General features: G+C 40.7%; 1 long non-coding RNA gene across 1 annotated transcript; it reads left to right on the top strand.

The window, feature by feature from the left end:
• The first annotated feature begins 542 nt into the window (after positions 1-542).
• On the top strand, positions 543-7,152 carry LOC148315569 (uncharacterized). Its single transcript, XR_015840800.1, has 6 exons — positions 543-678; positions 1,337-1,456; positions 2,057-2,220; positions 3,469-3,657; positions 5,952-6,047; positions 7,008-7,152. It is a non-coding gene; the product is annotated as an uncharacterized LOC148315569 (long non-coding RNA).
• Positions 7,153-22,601: the final 15,449 nt, after the last annotated feature.

Raw genomic sequence — 22,601 nt, 5'->3', positions numbered from 1 at the left:
TGTCCCCAGAGCTAGGCGCTTTATGTTGCCGGGGATTGGACTGCCTTTGACTGCCTCCTAGCTCAAAGGAAACCCAAATTCTTTGGTCCCGCCCACTGGTAGTGAGCCGAAGCCCTTGTATTAAATAATAAATAAATACATAAAATAAAAAAATTAATAAATTTAAAAAACGGACCGATCCACTGCTTGGGTTAGTTTGACCCACCTTGAGATCCGTTCCCACTCAGTGACAGTGTCTACAAGCCACTGCCACCAGGCCAGTGAACCGACGTCCAGGCAGTGACAAAAAACGTGATCAAATTACATTGCTCATCATAAGGTGTTTGTGAGACGCTCTTTGTATGTTTCCTCAATTAAGACCTGTTTTCCATTGGTGTATTTGAAAAAAGTGGTGAACCTGTTAAATTCACTACAAAACGTTAAGAAGATGAAAGTAATGTTTGAAGGAATATTATTTTTCTATCGACATGCCGGCGGGCGGGCACAGATAGAGAGTGATAAAGCAGCACCACCCGCGCGGGGCGTGCTGACGAAAAGGCAAGCGCTCCTCCTCTCATCGCGTCCTTATTAAGACAGAAAAAAGACGCTGTTGAATTTGACCTATTCGCAGTTCGAGCAGGTGCTTAACGCTGGAGAATATCACCACTTCGAAGTTCGAACTGCTGTTGAAACGGAGAGGTAAGTGTTTTTCGTTTGTTTTTATTCAAAACATGCCTCGAGTGCATTTGTTCATGGTTAGAGATAGTTGTGTGGAAAACACTATACAAAGTAGCACCATGGATGTGGGCCTACAACACTGGCCTAGCAAACATGTGCTCCTACATCGACATAATTGACGAGCTCCAGTTAAGCATTGAATAATTATAAAACGTCATGGTGCTTTTACTCATTTAAAGAACTAAACCGACGCGTATTTTCATCCGGTGGTCAGGTTTGCATTGAATGTGAGCACGAGGGACGCTAGCTTGTTGCGTTAGCTTTGCGGAGCTAACAGCTTGCACTTTTGTTATAGAACAACAGAATGCAAGTACCATGATAATTTCTGTCATTAATTTTTGTGTAAGACACGATGTTCACTGGTTAATTACATGATTCTTAAAGCAAAGGTTACTGTGAATGCAATTTTGGTAAGATTTTTGTAGTCACACTGCATAAATCTGTCTGTCTGTTGTTTAAACTTCAATATAAACTATTATGGTTGAAATCATTAATTGGGATGGAGGGATTGATATTTTTTTAATTTATAATTTATTTTTCTTACACTGATATTGTTAAAACTCCATTTAGCCTATAGTATTAATAATTCTCAACACAAAACTGTCTTTTTTCTTTATAGAATAAACAATGCCTTCCCTGAGATGCAGGAAGTCCCCAAAGCAGGATACTATTGAACATGCAGTCAAGGGTCTGGACAAGACTGCAGAGTTAGAAGCGAAGTATATAAACTCATTTAAAGGTATGATGTTAACGCTTTTGCTAAGATATATTATTGTTTTCTGATAACCAAGCTGACATCGTTTTTTAAGTGGTTATTTTACATTAAGAGTGTCTTGACCTTTTCTTTTGTCAGTTTCAAGTTATTTCAGTGAGCGTGAAACCTGATGGTAGGAGTTCTACCTAAATTAAGGCTGTACTTGATGACGCCCTCCGGCATTTTTATACCACAATAGACCAGTGAACAAGTCCGATATTGATAGTCTAGTGTAAAGCACGTTATACGTCACAGAGATCACGTGACGCGATCCAATATGACTGTGTATACAGTGTATGTCATTGTTATGAAACTAAATAATCTTAAAGTTTTTTTTTTACGTAACCAGGTGCCATTGACATTTGTACTTTCAGTCCTAATACATACTGGCTAATGCAATGCTGGAAAATGAATTTTGGCTGGTCTGTTCCTTTAAAATCATAAAGAAGGGCTCTGCTCTATCCCTCACAAGAAGCAATGTTTCAAACCACCCTACATTAGTATAGTGGCCCAAATGAATATGATGACTCCTTATTTGTGTGCTTAAAAATATGACGAAGCTATCTTGATTTCCCTGTTAACTAGGTCGAGGAGTATTTACCAAGGCCCCTTTCAGGAAAGACGACTTTATTCTTTATTATGGAGTACAGAGGAAAATTGATAGATTCTGATAAATCTCAACGCAGGAAGATGGATGGAAGAGGCACTGTCTTTTTGTTTGACTTCCGCCGGCAAGAAAAAACTTGGAGGTGAGGCAAAGATTGAGATGTTATCTTATTTTTGTTTTTATTTAAAAAAATAAACACATACTCATCCCATAAGTGTTAGGGGAAAAATCATTCTCTAAGCAAAAATGTATACCGTATTTTCGCACCCAAAAGACGCGCCGTGTCAAAGGGCGCAACACCTGTTGAGGCCGCTATTTCTGTCTTTGTAACATATACTGGACGCACCGCCTGACAAGACGATAGCACAGCTGCTGTTAGCATAGCATGAACTTGGCAGAGCTGCCCACACTGACACAGCCGATAGCAGCCTACTATGCCCCAATAACATGAGCAATCACCCCATTGTTGCAGCAGACGCCAAGTCTCTATTGACAATAGCTGACAATGGCTCAGGCCAATATTAGGTGCATTGGCAATAGCCTACAAAGCAACGTCAGGGGAGGGACTTGGCTGCTCACCACACTCCTTAGAGTCACGGTTTCAAAAAAAAATAAAAAACTCATCATACAAGCAAACAATGAAACATAGAAATAAGATTAACACAAACATGTATCTCTCATGCCATCAATATACCCAAAAAAAATGAAAATAATACAAAAGCCACTCAGCCTTAGCTAATTCAAGCAATGCATTCTGGGAGCAGAGACCCACAATCCCATAGCTGTTTAGAGAGATTTGCATGGCTGTTTAAAGAGATGTGCTGTTATGCTTTGGACTTTTTGTCTGTTGTCTAAACCTGGGACGTTTCTTGCTTGCAATAACATAAATGATAAGACAGACTAAAACATTGTGGACAGCTGCCCTTTGTCCAGCTTTTTCCAACACCATCACCCAAACATTATAGTCAGATGGTGTATTTGTCACGGTCGATTGTAAGCATGGACAACTCACTCTTTGCCCAGCAGGGTGTGCTAACATGCACTTCCAACAGCTCGTTGATGACAAGGGCTGATGGACGTGAGTGGTACTTTGTCCATTTAATGGACGCATCGACTGACAAGCTTTGTTTGCTTATGACTGCGAAAATACGGTAATTACTTTTATTCATGCGTTGAATCTGTACAAATGAAAATATAGACCATGAAGTCTCAAAGACAAGCTGTTAATAGGGTCTGATTCCAATAGAAATTTCTTGTATGATTTGATTTAGAAGATTTAAAAATTGTGGATTTCCTATTTTTATGTTTTGTGTACACAAGATTGTCTCAAAGATTAATTTCTGACATTGATTGAATAATTGTTTTTTTTTTTTTTTAAATCTATTTTAAGTGTTGATGCCGCTCAAGAAGATGGCAGTCTGGGAAGACTGGTTAATGATGACCACATGCACCCCAACTGTAAAATGAAGAAGAAGACAACAGAGGACAGACCACACCTCTGTCTGTTTGCGCTCCGAGACATTGATGTTGGCGAAGAAATAACTTAAGACTATGGACCAGCTGGCCTTGGAGAACACAGGTTTGTAAGATGCATCTTTAAGTACAATAACAGAGCCCACTTGTGGTGTTCTGGTGATGTAGTTTCCAATTAGTTTGGCAATCTAATAAATGTATGTTGAGGTTTCTATGGAAGTTGAACATGCTGACTGACTGGGGGAGTTCTCCATTGTCCACTATCTGTAATTCAAATTTGTGGGTCTGAGTCAAAGTTTGGCTCTTCAGGAACAACGAACTGGTCAGGGAGTGACAGTATTACAAAGTTCTGCGTTACTCTTTTCTGGGCGGTGGCCCTGTTAGGCCATCATATGCCATATTGCAAATATCCCCATTGTGGGACTAATTAAGGACATCTTTATGTTGTGGTTTCCCTACCAGAACCAGCACCAACCCTGTATATTCATGATATAAAACACTGTTTCAATTTGATATTTAGCCTTTCTATACTGTAAAAATAGAAGACCCCAGGCTTTCCTGCGCCCCCTTGCCCAATTGGTGGTGTTCAGGAGACAACCTGGGACTGAAATATCAGTCACAACCAGTGTTGTTTTCGTCACTGATGACTATGACGAAAATACTTCGTTAACGCCCCTTTTTTAATGACGATGACAAGCTAAACGAGGTTCTTTTATGACGAAAACATGACGTGATGTACATGAATTTTTTTCGTTGACGAGACAAAATTGTTAGCATGTGGTTCATAAATTATTTTATGTTGCTTTTAGTGAAATAAAGCCACAACAGTTGCCCAACAAAATGTTTTGCTTCTCTGCTTATTTTGGAGCAGTGAGCATTGATTCCACTGTTGCCACTTTTTTCTGTTTGTAATGAAGAATCCTTTGTAGTCCATCCAAAAGTCTTTGTTATTGGGTGGAAACCTTGAATGCCTTGTTTTAACTCAAATGGACTTAAACCCATCCATCCATCCATCCGTTATCTGTACCGCTTCTCCTCACTAGGGTCGCGGGGGGTGTTGGAGCCGATCCCAGCTGTCTTCGGCAGTAGGCGAGGTACACCCTTGAATTGGTGTCCAGCCAATCGCAGGGCATACATAGACGAACAACCATCCACGCTCACACTCATGCCTAGGGGCAATTAGAGTGTCCAAGCAACTTGCCATGCATGTTTTAAGAATATGGGAGGAAACCGAATTACCCAGAGGAAACCCACGCAGGAAGGCCGGAGCCAGAATCGTACCTACGACCTCAATATTGTGAGGCCATCCTGCTAACCAGTTGGGCCACCGTGCCGCTTGGACTAAAACCTTTGTGAATAAATTGACGAAAACTAGGGTAAAACTTTTTTTGCGTTTCCGTCGATTAAAACTGGACTAAAACCCTTTTTTTAGTTTTCGTTGACTAAAACTGGACTAAAACTATAACGAATTGGGATGACTAAATGTGATGTAAACAAATCAGCACTTTGTCCAAATGACTTGGACAAAATCTAAAATGCCTGCCAAAAACAACACTGGTCACAACACGCGTCTACAGAAGATTAATTGGCATGGGCGAAATTAATTAGTTTTATTTCATTCATGAGCTTATGTTTTGTTTTGGGTGGCTAAGGCTTAAAATGTGTAAAAATCTTATCCAACCTCAAATATAATTAATTCAATAAATTTATGATGCTACTAAAACATCGAAGCAGCCTCCTCCAGGCTTTACAGACTCAGAAATGGAGGTATGCGTATCGTGTACTCATCCTGTCGTGTCTCGAGATGTTAAAATTGCAGTTAGATAGACGTGTGCTGATTAGACAAGACTTCTAATATATCTGGTGTCACAGGATATTTGTCAGTGAATGTGTATGTCTGGTTTGAGGCTCACTCAGCTTTTTCTTGTGTTGTGGGGTCCAGTTGAGTTGAATTGCGTGTCAGGTATGTTGGCCATCTGACACCCAACTGTCAGGTTTGTGTTTGTGGGGACCCCGTAGAGCCATTTTTATTGTTGACATAAATCATAGCTAATCATCTTTTCCTTCATTATCATATGAAATACAGTTAGGAGTTGTATGTGCCTTTACTATGTTATAATCTTAGAACCTACCAGCCACTACAGGTGTCCGACAAGAAGACTTTTGGCTGTCCTGTGCTCCATTGCGCCCCTGGTGGCGTTCAAAAGACAACCTGTGACTGAAATATCAGTCACAACATATCTCTACTGAAGATTAATTGTCATGCGCTAAAGTAATTGGTTTTGTTTCATTCGTGAACTTGTTAGTTTTTGTTTTGGGTGGCCAAAGCCTAAAATGTGTAAAATTCTGATCCATTTTCTTTTTTTAATTCATTAAATTAATATTCAACTTGTTCATTAGGATGGAGGACAACCGACAATGACTGAATCGGCTGAGGTTGATGCCACCAGAACATCGAAGCAGCCTTCTCAAGTTTTGACAGACTCTGAAAAGGAGGTATGCGTATCATGTGGTCATCCTGTCGTGTCTTGAGATGTTAAAATTACAGTTAGATAGACCTGTGCTGGTTGGACAAGTTTTCTACTATATCTGGACATAAATCGTAGCTAATAATATTTTCCCTCATCATCATATGATATACAGTTATGCCTAGTATATGTCTTTACTATGTTACAATCTAAGAACCTACCAGCCACTACAGTTCTCTCATTGGGAGACTTAAGCTTTCGTCAGGTTGTCGACTGCTGCATTGCCCTCTTATTGGCTTTAAGTACACAACCTGTAACTGAATTATCTGTCAGAACAGAACCTATGTGTCTACAGCAGGTGATTTGGCATGTGGATTCTTCAGATTTTTAGAAAATAGGTAAAATTGTGATCAAAAGTTTAAAATGTCTAAAATTCTGGTATAGTTTGCAATAGTATATCTATTAAATCATTTCAAAACTTCTTAACAAGGATGGAGAACATTGGCTGTGACCGAATTGGTTGAGGTTTAGATTACCAGGACCATTGAGCAGCCTCCTCGGGATCTACAAATTTAGGAATGAAGATATGCATCCCATGTTACAATCCTGTTATGGCCCGAGGTTTTGAAGTTGCAGTTACATATTGGGCTGGGCGATATGGCTGATAAGTACATAGCGATATAAGTATTTCATATGGGTCCATCGATACACATTGAATTCTTTTTTTATATTATTTTATTTATTATCGTTTTTATTTTCCAATATTTTCACTGCCCTGTTAAAAAAACATTTAATGTAGTTTTCCTCCCGGGAGCTTTTTGTTACGGTCAATTAATTTTGTTATTACATTATTTTGTCATATCATTCATCAATATTTTAGTTTTTTTTTTTTTTCAAATAGAATTAAGACCTTTTTCTGTGCAGATTCCTCTGGGGATTAAGTATTTAATGGGTTCTCAATTTTCTCTTGGACTCTGATGCAACCCAGTCTCCTCCCTTGGACAAAAAATATGGGCTGAATCTTCCTTGGAATAACGACACAGATTCTGACGAATCATTGTCAAATCCTGCCCCTGAACTTTGCGCCTCAGACCCAGACCATATTACTATCCCAAGGCTCAGGAGGACCAAAAGTATACAGGTAAACAACCCATATAGATTTCAGGGAATCTTACAAGCAAATTGCATATATTTTATTGGTCTCCTGCCTTCTATCCTTTATATTTCGTTGTTGTTGTTTTTTAGATTAAAAAAACAGGCTGACTTTGGAATGGATAAGCATTATTACTCCAACTCAGATGACAGTGGAGATGAATATATTCCGGATACAAGTGAGGCCTCTGATTCAGACGGAAGTGAATCTTTGAAAATTGTGGACCCTCTCTTGAAGTCTAAGAATGCCTTCAGAGATTTTTCTCCCACACCACGAATCTCAAAAGCCACCTCAACGCAGGTTGTTAATCAAGGGCGTTCACCCGTTCGGAGGAGTAGCAGCACTGGTGTGATTCTTGAATTCTATGGCTCTTCAAATATTTGTGCAGTTTAACACAAATCATCCAAAATAGAATTCAAGCACATCTGTGACAGAAATTCAAATTCAGAAGTCAAAGAGAGAGAACAAAAAAAAAAATCTAATGCTGCGCTTCTTCCGAAGACATATACTGTAAACATTAAATGTATGTTAGGACAATCTTGAAAAAAGTATTAGAACACCCTTTACTTTTATTTCTTGTTAATTTTATTAACCAAAATATGTCCATTTTTATTACAGATTAATGAATACAAAATTAAAACTCTAATCAGCTACTTTTTAATCGTTATATTTGTATAAACAAATGTTATACATCTGTGTGTTAACTTATACAAGAAATGACGGAAAAGCAAGGGTGGTTTAGTATTTTTTTATCGTATATAGTCTGTATAATATCTTTAACCTATGCTGATGCTGTTTAATACTGATTTAAATAATAATAATAATGTCATAATCTGTTGGTTTTACATGAACAAAACCTTTCAAGCACTTTTTAAAATTCTAAATACTACCTCTTGTCAGTAAGTTGGTTCACAGCACTGCCTTGGAGTGAAAGTGTGTAGTGCTGAGACAGTCGGTATGTGCTGAGTCGTCTGACGTTTGTGTGACTGGTACCCAGGAAGGTAGCAAAACCAGGCAGTGTGTATGTCGTACCCAGGAAGGCAGAGAAACCAAGCAATATGTATGTGGTACCCACGAAGGCAGAGAAACTAAGCAGTGTGTATGTGGTACCCGGGAAGGTAGCAAAACCAGGGAGTGTGCATAGATACAGACCCCAAAAGTGATTAAAACCAAATAAAGTCCCCAGAAGATCATCTGTAGTCAGGTGAAGGACCCTGTACTTTGTTCAACTCATTTACTCCCTTAGACGTACAAAGACGTCTTTTAATGCAATGGCGCCCTCTACCAAAGACGTATAAGTACGTTTCCTGTCTTTTTTACGTCATAGTGTACATAAGGGTCTGATGCAACCTCTGACTGAGAATCAGCCTTGTCCGCATTGTGAATCATGTAAAAATCACCCAGCAGGGGGCAGAGGTGCAAAAGATCCGCCTTGAATCTGCGCCAGAGGTACAAATGGGGGGCGGGATCCTGGGGTAGACTTATAAGTGTGGAGAGCAGCGTGGGTAGCAGCAGCATCGGCAGCACTAGCAGCAGTCGCATTAGTAGCGTTAGCAATGAAATCCTCCAAGCAAATGACGATCGAGGAATGCGTTTTTGTAAAAAAAAGCTTCCTAAAAGCATCAAGGCGATGGAGACGCTTTGGTTGAGAGGATGACGCTTCGTCGTCGTCACAACAAACAGGCGTCTAAAGAGGGTGCGCGTGCCTTGCGGCCTGCATCGCCTGCCTTCGGACAATAGCCAAAGCAGCTGAGAGTCCTCACCAGATCCCCCCGAACGAGGAGGTAAGCGCTCGCAAGTTACCATTGAACATGTGGTTTTACCCCTCATGCTTTTATTGTACATATCATGCATCTTGCGGGCAGAAAATGTCGCATAAATGTGCAGTTAGACGCGAGCGTATCTCCTCCCCGACGAGGAAACAACAATACTGAATGGTGTGGTAATCATGCATACTTTCTAAAATTCACAGATTGTGCATCCCGCGGCAAGAAAGTTCCTCCTCGTCTTGTTGGTGTAAAGAAAGGTAAATTATAATATGAAACTTCACACGCCAGCAATAAAATGCAGCAATAAATATATATTTCCAATTGTTTATATTTCTGTAATTTACAGGTTGTGCATCAGGAAGCAGTGGTTCCGGATGGCGTCACACTGGATGGCAACCGAGGAAAATCGACTTTACAGCAACCCCTGGACCACTGAATGCCGCTGCCCATTTGGAGTCTGAGGAGCCAGCTGATTTCCTGCAGCTGTTTCTCACGGATGAGCTTCTGCAGCACATCGCGGATGCCAGCAATCACTTCCCAGACAATTATTTTCACACAAACCCCAGTGGACAAACACAAGCTCGCCTATTTTCCACGGACCAGCAAAGCCAGACCACAACGAAAGTGTCGGGTCTGTTTGCGCAAAGGCAAACGGAGTGAAACAAGAATGTGGTGTGAACTATGTTGTGTGCCCTTGCATCAAGGCAACTGTTTTATTTTATATCACACAAAAAAAAAGTATGTATGACACTGATGTATTTCATTTTTGTACATAGTTCAACAGTTCAGTCGTTTAGTGTTATGTGCAAATAAATTTATTTTATCAAAAACATATTTTTTGTGCTTTTTTTTGTTATTTTATAGAAGGCATGCATTATTTAGATGTTAGAGGTGTCATAAAAGCCATAAATAATAGTGTCAAAGTTCAAATTATGGTCAAAATGCATCAGTTTACAAAAAGCTCATTTTCTCAGTTTTTTCCCCAGGGATTGGAGTTTTCATGAAATTTAGCTATTTTCAAATGCCGATTGTTCAAGAATGGAAAAAGATAGGAACAAACATTTTTTTTCTGTTGAAAGAAGAGAGTCTCATCTTTCTTCGGGTGTGCTCCATGTCTATATAGCATTAGAATACAATATTCTGTGGGCCTTGCAATATTAGTCAAAACCCAGGAAAACTCTGGGATTGAGTGGGTTGCTCCAGTGAAAATGGCTGGTATTTAATGAGTTAAGACTGGTTAGGACATCCGGCTCGCAGTCCCAAGGTGCAGGGTTCGATCCCGGGACCCAGCTTTCCTGTGTGGAGGTTGCATTTGTGAGTGAGTTTGAGCGCAGATGGTTGTTCGTCTTTGCGTGCCCTGCGATTGGCTGGCAACCACTTCAGGGTGTGCCCCGCCTACTGCCCGTTGACAGCTGGGTAGGCTCCAGCACGCTATCCTTGTGAGAATAAGCGGATTGGATATTACATGTATGTGTTTATGCCCTAGGCCAGGCGAGGGCAAACTACGGCCCGGGGGCCACATGCGGCCCGTTAAAAGTTTTAATCCGGGCCGCCGAACTTGAAAAAAATTTAATGAATAAACCTTGTTAATGTTTTATTTTCTAAACACTGTGGTTTTCAAAGACAAATATTATTGTTGGAATGCTTTTATTCACTTTCATATAAAATTAAATGTATTTTTTTTCTCAGATGAGGTGAGGTTTCCAAAACACTCCATCCATCTGCTCCTGGTCCGGCCCCTCTGTCATATTTTAGAACCCATTGTGGTCCTCCAATCAAAAAGTTTGCCCGCCCCTGCCCTAGGCTTTGTGTCTTTGCTTGGTTGACTGTGTAATGAGTGTATGAATGCATTTCTTTCTACCAGACACCTTGGACTTCCCATGGCAGATTAATAATCTATTTTATCTATCCATCAGGGTCACGAATGTCATTTGATGAGTAGAGAATTTAGAGTCTCCAATTAACCTAATATACATGGATTTGCGCATGGAAACCTGAGAAAAAGCCCTTAGTCCTACTTTTCCATCTGAACCACTTTATCCTCACGAGGGTCACAGCCGTGACATCCCAGCTGACTTCAGAAAGTAAGTGGGCGACGACTCATGATCTCTTGGTTGAATAATATTGTTAGGGGCTCAAAATGGCCCTCTACAATAAAATGGCAGAAGAATATTACATACTCTCTGGCAGAAGAATATTGCGTTTTTTTGTTTTGTCCAATTAACTTAAATAAAACTTGGGAAAATTTAATGATTACATGTAAACCAGCTGGTCTTCCCCATACCAAGCCCTGGCTAAAACTGACTGAAAAATGCATGATGTGTGCCTTTTAAACTCCTCGGCCCATCCACTATGCCAGGGATGGGCAAACTTTTTGATTGGGAGGGGGGGGGGGCACAATGAGTCCTAAAATACATTTAATTTTAAACGAAAGTGAACAAAAGCATTACAACAATATATATGTCTTTGAAAAACCACAGTATTTAGAAAATAAACCATTAACAAGGCTTATTCATTTAATTTTTTTCAAGTTTGGGGGGCTGGGTTGAAACGTTTAACGGGCCACAAGTGGCCCCCGGGCCGTAGTTTGCCCAAGTGCCCTAAGCCAATTGATTCTAAAAAATAACAGTTTTCTTCATCAAAACAACATTTTATGATCAACATAAATGTTAGTGAGTACATAAAGGTATACTCATTCGATCTATCATAACCCCATGCACTTAGACTGTACAAAAAAAAGAAAATTTTTATTTTAAAACCTAGTATTTCGCCATGACGTCACACGCTAGCGTCAAGTGCTTGGCGCTAAAAACCCGGAAGTAACAGCGGCGCTCGGTTTGAAAGTGGAGAGTTGTGCATGGTAGGCGAGTTCGGGAGAAATGTTTGTTGAACACGAGGACTGTGGCGTAGAAGATGGTTTAACAGCGATCTAGTGCGCACCCAACCGTGATGGCTGACCAACGAAATAAATGTGGACCGACGGAGTGGACTGACAGGACGTGGAAAACAGGTGTGTGGCATGTGTGCGTGTGCACGAATGTGGTAGCGCGTTCACTATGGTGGCAGCGATCGCAAAGCAGCAGCACCACTCCTTGACAAAAGTATTGTACTTTCTCTGATGTTTTGGGTTTGCTCTGCTTTGGGGTTTGTAGTTCTGGCCACGCAAAAGTAACAAAGCAAGTTCTTGGATGTCTGCTTTTTTCTTGAACTGTTAATTGGTTAACATCGTGGCTCTTATTTTTATCTAATGTATGGAGTTTGGTGGCTATCTATATGCACAACTATATTAGTTGCACTTGAAATTGCATACAGAAAATTAGTATAAATAGGTTACGCTATAAAGTATAACAATATTAACAATCGTTATTGTTGTTACTGTTTATTTATTTTATTTTGCAATAACTGTGCTCCAAGCTTAGCTGTTGTGCCAGCTGCCAAGTAAAAATATGTAATCTCACTCAATAATAGGAATAAATACTTAACTAACATCTCAATTTTTCGGGTTGGGCTGTGGGGGAGGGGAGGGTGGCTGCCTGACATAAAGCAGACCAGCCGAGTGTGTGAAGTGTGCGTAAGTGCAGTACCGACCGACCACTAGACAGCGATCCTGAGTAATTTTTCCGCACACACATTTCTAGCACACTCGTCTTGTTTTTGTGACCTTCCTGGGAAGCCCTGAAACTTTGACAGGACCTCCCCCTGAGCTTCTTATCACTGAATTCAATGCTCTTTTTTGTGGGGCCCAGATTTTTGGTCCCCACAAAAATTTTGGTCCCCTACAGTGGGTGTGCTGTCCGATGTTGGTCCCCAACATGTAGCTTATACAAACACACACACACACCCCTACTTGTTTTTGTGACATTGTTGGGCCACCTGAGCAAAACTCACATTGTGGGAACCACCCTTTCTAGTGGTTGTACAGCTCTGAAAAAAATCAGGCAGTGTCCAGGAATTTAGTTAAACACAAAAACCACTTCAAATTACCAATTAATGACCTGGAGGTCAAATGAGTGACTCAAGTGCATGTAATTCAGTCACTGTAGCCCAAAGATTCTCTGGGCCAGTGGATGAACCATTATTCGTCTTGGACAGCATTGAAGCAGGCCGTAGCCTGGTTTCTAAAGCTGAAAGACTTACTGACAGAGTAAAGGAAAATAGAAAGGAGTTAATCACATTAGGTGAAGAAGGCAAGATGAATTTATTCAAGAGAACTGTCAAAGGAAAGTATTTGACCTGCGACGACTTGGATAAAGCAGAAAGAGAACTTGTGAAATACTGTCAAAGGCGAAGTTTCAAAAAAGATTTAGCCATATTTGAAAAACAAAAAAGGGTGAAGAAAAGTAGCCCACTTTACAAGTTCAATATAGTACTTCAAGATGGTGTCATGAGGGTTGGTGGACAGTTGAGCCACGCAGCCATGCCTGAAACAGCAAAACAGCAAGCCATCTTGCCAAGGATTCACATAACACAAAGCTAGTCCTGAGATACATTCATGAGATTACAGCTCACGCTGGAAGGAACCACATGATGGCTAATCTGCATCAACAGTTTTGGATACCTCGAGCTGCTAGAGTCATCAGAAGAGTGCTACCTGACGATCCGCCTTTCAAGAGAATTGGCGTTGATTATTTTGGTCCATTCTAAGTAAGTAGGGTTAGAGGACAAGTAAAGAGATACGGCGTGATTTTTACATGTCTCGCTGTACGAGCCGTACATCTGGAAATTGCATCTTCACGTGACACAGATGCTTGTCTCAACGCAATCCGAAGATTTCTTGTCAGAAGAGGACAAGTGAGAGAGATGTATTCTGATAACGGAACCAACTTTAGATCAGCTGACAGTGAAATGAAGAAATCAATCAAAGAATGGAACACTAAGTAAATCGAGAAACACTTGCTGCAAAAAGGTATTCAGTGGCATAGCAATCCCCCAGCAGGTTCCCACCACGGAGGAAGCTGTGAGCGACTTATTTGGTCTGTGAGAAAAATCCTGAATGTCACTGTAAAAGAACAAATTTCGGGTGAAGAAAGTCAATATACCTTGCTTGGTGAGGCTGAAGCAGTTATAAACAGCAGGCCTATCACAAGGACATCTTCCGACCTCAACGACTTGGAAGCACTCACACCCAACACTCTGTTGTGGCTGAAGGTCAAACCTGAGTTACCTCCTGGAGTCTTCTGTAAAGACGACCAATACGCCCCAATACGTACCTCTGGGAATGAGCTGGTCAGCTCTTTAAAGAGTATTATGTAAGTTGAAATACATTAATCCATTTTTCTTTTTTGGACCATCTTTAACTGTGTAGTGTGTAATGTCTAAAATACAAAATGATCTGATTTTAGGGTGCAGTTGACGACTGTGGCACAGGTCCTCGCTCTACAAGTGCTAATAGTCTTCGGCAAAGAGAAAAATCTGCCATAAGGTACAGAAAACATTGGCATCAGAGTAAATGGATGCATGTTTTTGCAATGTGCGAGGAAACTGGCGAACTCAGAGAAAACTACGCAGGCTTGGGAGAACATGCAAACTCTACACAGGAAGGCCGGAGCCGGAATTGATCCCACAACCTCTGCATTGTGAGACCATCGTGCTCACAAGTCGCCCACCGTGGCGGCCGTCCATTATGAATGCCATCCCACCATCCATTATCTGTACGGCTTCTCCTCACAAGGGTTGCGGGGGGTGCTGGAGCCTATCCCAGCTATCTTGGGGCAGTAGGTGGGGTACACCCTAAACTGGTTGCCAGCCAATCGCAGGTCACACAAAGACAAACAACCATCCGCGCTCACACTCACACCAATTTAGGGTGTCCAAACAACCTGCCATGCATGTGTTTGGAATGTGGGAGGAAACCGGAGAACCCACGCAGGCGTGTGGGAAACATGCAAACTCCAAACAGGAAAGCCGGAATCAATCCCGCGACCTCTGCATTGTGAGACCATCGTGCTAACAAGTCGCCCACCATGCATCCCTGCTAAATAAATGATTAATTTTTACATTTTAGTATTTGTAAGCGATCTTGTGTTCATGACAGCATTTTCAACAGTGTGGGTGTTTGTATGAAAGCATTTCACTCGTGTATGGGCATGAGCATGTTTCAGTTGTATTTATGAATAACAATAATTTCACAATTGTGCCTGAGCGCCTTTCACTGGTGTGTATGAGAATGTTTCACCTATGTGTATGAGCGCATTTGACGAGTGTATGAGCAACAACTATTTCACTAGTGTGTATGAGAGCGTTTCACTCGTATGTATGATAGCGTTTCATAAGTATGCATGAGCAACAACAATTTCACTGGTGTGTAAGAGTGCATTTCAGAAGTGTGAAGCGATTCCTGACTTTTGTCCCCAACGGCACCTCATACTCCCCATCTCCCGCTCACTTCTCCTGACCCCATGAGCCATCCCCGTTGCTACTACATGGAGATTTGATGTGTTTTTTTGTTTTTTTTGTTATTAGCTTCTTCAACATCTCTTCTGATTCTCATCTCTTCTCTGGCGCTCGTCTCCGCCTGTCTGATTTGAAGTCGACCTCAGAATTTGCACTATTTTGACATGACTTCTGTGGTAATCACTACTGACATATTGTGTCATTTGCTCAATAATACATTAAAATTATAATAAATAATAAAAATGGGTCCGGTGCCGAGCTCTGGCTTCATATCTTTAAAAGTGGTCTTCTCAAATCTGTTACTAATGGCCTCTAAATCGGTTGTGGTAGAGAAGGGGCAAATTAGACCTTATGGCATCTTAATTTGGTCAAGTCTTGTACCCATTTTCAAGGCCAGCGACTATTGCTTTAGCTATATACAAGAAAAGGATTACTCTGAATATACACAACAACAAATCCCAGATGTCCATCCCAAATGTTGTTTCAAAATAATCCAGTTCAGATGATAAACAAATGTATTGGTATGTTGAGGTCATTATTTCAAATCAAAATATACACTTCTTTTTCAGACAATGGGGAGGATCGAAGAAGTGGAAAAGTTGCAGGAGTAACTTCAAAACAATGCAAAGAGACAGAATCTGGAAGAATGTCAAGTTTGTCCATGTTTATATTTCTGGAATTTAGTGGGCGTGCATCTCGAAATGTTTGGGGATGGTTCGGGCTGCCAGACAAGACTTTCACTGCGAGCGCTGGACCACTGGATGCTGCGGCAAACAGCGGACTTCTTGCAGCTATTTATTACCAACAAGCTACTCCTGCACATCAATGATGCGGATGGCACAGACTGCTTTGCAGACAATTATTTTGAGGCAAAACCAAGAGGTCTGTAAGCACTCTGAAAACAAAGTAAAATATTTGACACCCACGGCAAAGAAAGCCATGCTACAGCATAGGGCTGGGCGATAAACCGAAAATTTACCGTTACCGAAATTTATTACAATGACCGAAATCATTTTGCCCATGTCGGAAAATTCGATGAATAAAAAAAGAAAAGCCTTTTGTCTGCGGCAATGTTCATGCCCCTTTAAGACCGCTACAGCGCCTCTAGTCATGTGACTCCACCCGTCTGTCGCTCTCGTTGCTGGCGATTCAAATCCAGAAGCTTTCTCACCACCCACAACACAACCATGCTGTGCTGAAAGTTCAAAGTGAGAAGCAAGGTTCGACAAGTGACAACAGCCCATGAACGGAGGCGACACCATACGAGAGAACGTCTCAGAGGTGGACGCGATAGCCTAGCACATAGCTAAAGATAAAGCTCGTCTAGTTACGTGGCGCGCACAGGATTTAAACGCTTCATGAAAGCCGTATTTCCCGATATGGACTACATCGGGCCGGGAGCTTAGACATGTCAAGCATTTTGCATCTACATCCGACTTGTGGTCGGGTCGCAACATGGATCCCTGATTGAGCCTAACTGTGCATTCCATAGATGACAAGTGGCGACTGCGCAGCAGAGTACTCGAGACGGCACATTTTCCCCGATAATACCCACTTGTTTATTTGGCTTGCATTGACATTTTCTTTCATTTTATTTCGCGTTTTTTTATTTGCCATTATTTACATCATGAGAGCATCTTGGCGCAATCTATTTGCAGAAAAAGATTTCGCAAGAGGTACACTTTTTCTTTGTGACATTGTTCAAGTCATGCAAAGCAAGCTCAGGGTTCGCGGTTAACCGCTTCCCGATTGCCCGGGGCAAGTGAAATTTGGCCACGGGCAAGGTAAAATTATGGGCAACTTGCCCGACCGGGCAAGCATTTTTTAAAGCAGCCAAATATCTTTAATTTTGACGAAAACGGTGGTGTGATCTGTTTGTGTGCACTGTATGGTGATGGTTTAACCCAGACAACCCCTTATGTTTTGGTATGGTCCATTGGCCTTATCGGGGGTAATGGGCGGGCGCTACGGGGATCAGTTAGTTCAGTGAATGTCGAGTTAAAGTGGACGTCAATAAATCCCGCAGTATTGGAACTCGCTGTCGTAGCATCCTCATTTGAAGTTTGAAAAACACAACAAAAACCTACGATATTTTGGCCGAAAATTGACAGCCGGAAGTTTTCTTACCTTCTGCGCATGTTTACGAGTGGCGACGAGTTCGTTCAAATCCGAACATTTCGGATTCCTCTGACATGACTAAAATAGCTCGAATATTTTTAAGTAGACAATTCAGTTGTGAGTAAGGAAGGGAGTAATATTTGATTATTGGCTGTTAATTCATTAGCTCCATGATGTGACCTGACATAGTGTCAGTGACTGTGTTCTGTTTATGCTATGAAACTTATGGAGGCAGCACCACAGGCACTGGTCTTAAAGGAATACACAAATTTGCCACACTCATAATTTACTCATGTGATTCCTCAATTAATACGCTCTCCTGGACTTAAAATTGATCATCTGGATTGCTGTAATATCATTTTCCCAATTTAACATGCAGATTTGTTAATTATTAAAACTACAATTAACATTTTCAATAACTGCACAGGATGATACATTTGCTCTTGTGAGTAGGGTTTCATGGTTGATGATGAAAACAAGATTAATTTATGCTTATCAGATTATATGTTTATTTACATTTGTGGCGCACATTTTACAACCATAAACATTTTATTCTTAGAGAAAAAAAATTGTCACTTGCCCAAGTCGGGCAAGTAATTTGGCCACTCGGGCAAGGCAAATTTTAGTGGCACTTGCCCTATGGGCAAGCAGTTTTTAAAGTTAACCGCGAACCCTGCAAGCTATTTGGAATGTTCATACAAATGATTTTTGTACTTTTATTTTTCATTGAAAGTAAAGTGTACCAGTTGGTCAATAAAAAAAACAGTCAATATGCAATTCCTGCATTTATTTTGATTTTAGTCCACGTGGGAATTTATTGTGCATTTATCGTTATTGAGGTAAAATTGCTCGATTTCTCGCGATATTGATTTGAGGTCATATCGCCCAGCCCTTCTACAGCATGTATACAGTGTGAGACGTGTTGTGTTCACTTGCTCCAAGGCAATTGTTTTTAAGTGTATACCACATACCCAACGAATTGTGTAATTTGTATGGCGGGGTGTACACATGCGTTGCAAAAACACATGCACACACTGTCACTCACGCACTTCCGTATATAGTTTATTTCAGCACCTTTTGTCATGCTGTTTTTATTTTATAGAAGGAAAGCATTATTTTGATGTCTGAGCTGTCACGAAAGAAAAAATAGAACTGTTGAAGTCAAGTCAAGCTTGTGCTTGAAATGTTTGTTCTTAGTTTCTCAGTTTTTCGTGAGCAATGGGAATTCAGTTATATTCAAACGCTGTCAGGTAAAGGCTCCATATTTTTATAGCATTATAGCACACTATTCTGTGGCCGCTAGAATTGAAGGGTTTGCGTTAGTAAAAATAGGTGGGATTAAATGAGCTGAAGTGTATCTCTTGAGTGCTCCTTAAATATTTGCCTGTGTTGGTATATTTTATTTTGGTCGTGTCATGTTTATTCTTACGCTGAAAGAGACATGAGGTGTTCGAAAAAAATAAATGATTTTTTTTTTCCCGGTCAAAACTACCAATGGTGTCTGGTTTTTTTCCCTCCGTGAAATGTACGAGTTATCACTTTGACGCACATGATGTCACGTGGCTGGAGGACTGGAAACTTGCACGAACAACATTTACGTTGAAATGTAACAATGACACATATATCGACATCTAACAAACATGCATGGGCATCTAACATTGACACTTACATTGACGTCTATAACATAAACCATTACAATCACATCTAACAAACACGGACATCTAACAGACACATCGACATCCATCATAAACATTTACATAGACATCGACATCTAACCAACCTCTACATAGACATCTTACACACATCGACATCTAACAAACATTTACATAGACATCTAACATAAACACATCTAATATAGACACATAGATTGACATCTAACATCGACACATTGAGATCTAACATAGACATACATTGACATCTAACATAAGACTGTTACATCGACAACTAACATCGACACAAGGCTTTGTCAAATGACACGTCATGACGACATATACAGAGACACAAGGCACAACAGCATATTTTTGGTACAAATTGAACCCGATATGTTAGCTACCTCGTTCGACTTAAAGGGTTAGCGAACTTGTTATGGTGGTTGAGGCGTGGTGGCTACCCAGCTCGTGTAGTGTATATTAAACTTAAGTTAATAATTTATGACCAGTAAACACGGATGTTGTAACGCAAAACAATGTTCAAATGTTAGTTTTTTTTCAACACATTTCATGAGAAAAAGCTCTACTTGTCTGTGAGAAATGTATGTTGTAGACCCATTATATAACACAATATTACACAATTTTACATTGGAATTTCATTTAATAAAACATTGACAATTATCTTTACAAACACTGTGTATGATTCATCTTTTCATTTGTTGTTCAATGAGCAAAACAGTGGCGATCAAAACAGTGCAAATTAAATGACATTTTATAGGTATCTGGTTGCAATACAGTGAACCCTCGCTACTTCGCGGTTCACCTTTCGCGGGTTCAGTGCTTCGCGGGTCTAAAAAATATTCGGGGGCATTGTAGTTTCGCCGAGCGGCACGACGGGGCGCTGGAGTGGTTAGACGGCCGGCGTCCGCCGAAGAAGAACGTGGGCGAAGAGGAGAGTGGACAAAGAAGAGCACGTTCCCCCGGGCACGATTTGGGGCGACGTTTCGCGCGGTTCGGACCGTACCAGAGCTCCGGCCAGCGTGCGTGGCAGTTAAGCCGAAGAGGAACAACTTCCGCCCGGGCACTAGCGGGGCGACATTTCGCTCCGTTCGGGACCGTGCGAGAGCTCCGGAGGAGACCGGCCGGCGTGCGTGGTTGTTAAGCCGAAGAGGAACACCTTCCGCCCGGGCATGAGCGGAGCGCGAGGCTGTCAGTTATGAATGAATAAATGAATAAATAAATGAAGAATGCCAGGGCACACCGGACGGCGTACCAGCAGGTAAAAGTCGAAGTAATTAAATAAATACAAAAAGAAGTAATTGAATAAATACAAAAATAATGGCTGGGGAATAAAAAAATGTTTTAATAATTTTTTTTTTTTGTTATAACATGAATTTCACCCTCTCTCTCTCTACCCGTATATATATATATATATATATATATATATTATTATTTTATTTATTTATTTTTTTAAGCATTTTTGAAGGTGCGCCGCTACTTCGCACTTTTTTTTTAAAGCATTTTTGAAGGTGCGCCGCTACTTCGCACTTTTTTTTTTTTAAGCATTTTTGAAGGTGCGCCGCTACTTCGCGGATTTTCAGTTTTCGCGGGTGGTCTCGGTCCCCATTAACCGCGATAACCGAGGGTTCACTGTAGTAAGTTACATTCTAATTTACATTGACAGGTAATGGAAATGACTACTGGTAACCTCAATTGAACTGTATTTCAGTCAGAATGCCTCAAACATCATAAAAAAATAAAACGTTGAGTATTATTTCTCCTTCAAAATGTCAGAAGAAATACTCTATAATGGCCTGACGACATTAACATAGCTTATAGTATATAGCAGGGGTGGGAAAACTTTTTTATTGGCGGGCCACAATGGGTTCTAAAATTTGACAGAGGGGCTGGACCAGGAGCAGATGGATGGAGTGTTTTGGTAACCTCATCTCATCTGAGAAAAAAAATACATTTAATTTTAAATGAAAGTGAACAAAAGCTTGTCTTTGAAAAACCACACTATTTTGAAAATAAAACATTAACAAGGTTTTTTTTTTTTTTTTTCAAATTCGGCGGGCCGGATTAAAACGTTTAACGGGCCGCATGTGGCCCCCGGGCCGTAGTTTTCTCACGCCGGTATATAGCATAGCGGCATAGGTTCCCTCGTCAACATCAAGTGAGTTACCCTCTTACCAAGACCAAAATTCGGGGCTCTCCATCTCCCGGTCACTTCTCCAGACCCCAACAGTCACCCTCGTTGCGAGAACTTGGAGATTCGATGTTTATTTTTTTTCCGCTTCTTCAACTTCGTGTCTGATTCTTTTCTCTTCTCTGGCTCCAGGATTCCGCTGTCAATCAGATGACGATTGAGGCGGGACTTCCGGTTCAAAGTCACCCTCAGAGTTTGCAACCATTTGAGATGGCTTCTGTGGTAATAACAACTGTCATAGGTGCAATTTGCTCTATAAAGCATTAAAAAAAAAAATAAATAATAAATTACAAAAAATAGTCAAGTACAGCACTCGTCTCATAAACTAGGTAAGAATTTAGCGTTACTAACGTTGCTACACTATAAAGAGTGTTTTACTGACTAGCTAAACCCAGTTTGCTTAAACTGATCGTACACTGGACGAAATCTTACCGTTGTCTTTTTACAAATGGATTATGAAATTGTTGCAGAAATTGTTTTGCTGTGACGGAGGGCAAGTTTTATAAGGTTCGTTCATCGGGAAGGTTTTATATTAGACGAGGATGGTCTTGTTCTTCGGATTTTTTTTTTATTTATAAAAGGCCGAGCATTTGTATTTGCGCTCAGACTGTGTTGCACAGTGCACACGAACCAAAAGCTCTAAAGAAAACACAATACCCGATCCAAACGGAGGGACGTGTTATCTTTATCTTCCACACCGCCTATCTTGTACTGGCTTGCGGGGAGGTGCTGCCGCCTATCCCGTCTGACTTTGGGCGAAATGCGGGAGGGACGACCTGAACAGAGAAATACAAAAAGAAGCAGTACAGCGTCAGTGTAACTCCTTACGGGATAATATCCTCGTCGCATAAACAAGGTAAGAATTTCACGGTATGCATTTTGGTGAACTATAAAGCGTGCTTTACTGACTGGAGCGACGTCGAGTTAGCCTAAATGTATCGTGCATTGGACTAAATCTAGCAAGTTAGAATTATACGATTTGTTCTTCGGGAAGGTTTTATATTAGAGGAGGAATTAAGATCTTGCCCTTCGGACATTTTTTGTGATAAAAGGCCGAGCATTTGCATTTGCGCACAGTATTAGTCCACGAAACAAGAAATACCCATGTACAAATAACTTGCAATTATAATAGTTGGAGCTGTAACAAAGTGTTTTTCATACGGTGTTGTATAAATTAGCAGGAAATTAGAACACAAATTAAAACACGTACAGTAGATACAAGAAGAACAACGACAGTCACATGTTGAGTCGAAAGCTAAAGAATAAAAATGTGTCTTCAAAACGTTTTAAA

The sequence above is a fragment of the Idiotropiscis lumnitzeri genome, unplaced genomic scaffold (assembly GCF_059441095.1).
Source record: "Idiotropiscis lumnitzeri isolate Australia: NSW breed Sydney's pygmy pipehorse unplaced genomic scaffold, RoL_Ilum_1.0 HiC_scaffold_95, whole genome shotgun sequence".
NCBI lineage: Eukaryota > Metazoa > Chordata > Actinopteri > Syngnathiformes > Syngnathidae > Idiotropiscis > Idiotropiscis lumnitzeri.
Note: the sequence above shows the minus strand (reverse complement) of the source record. Positions and strands in the feature narration are given on the sequence as shown.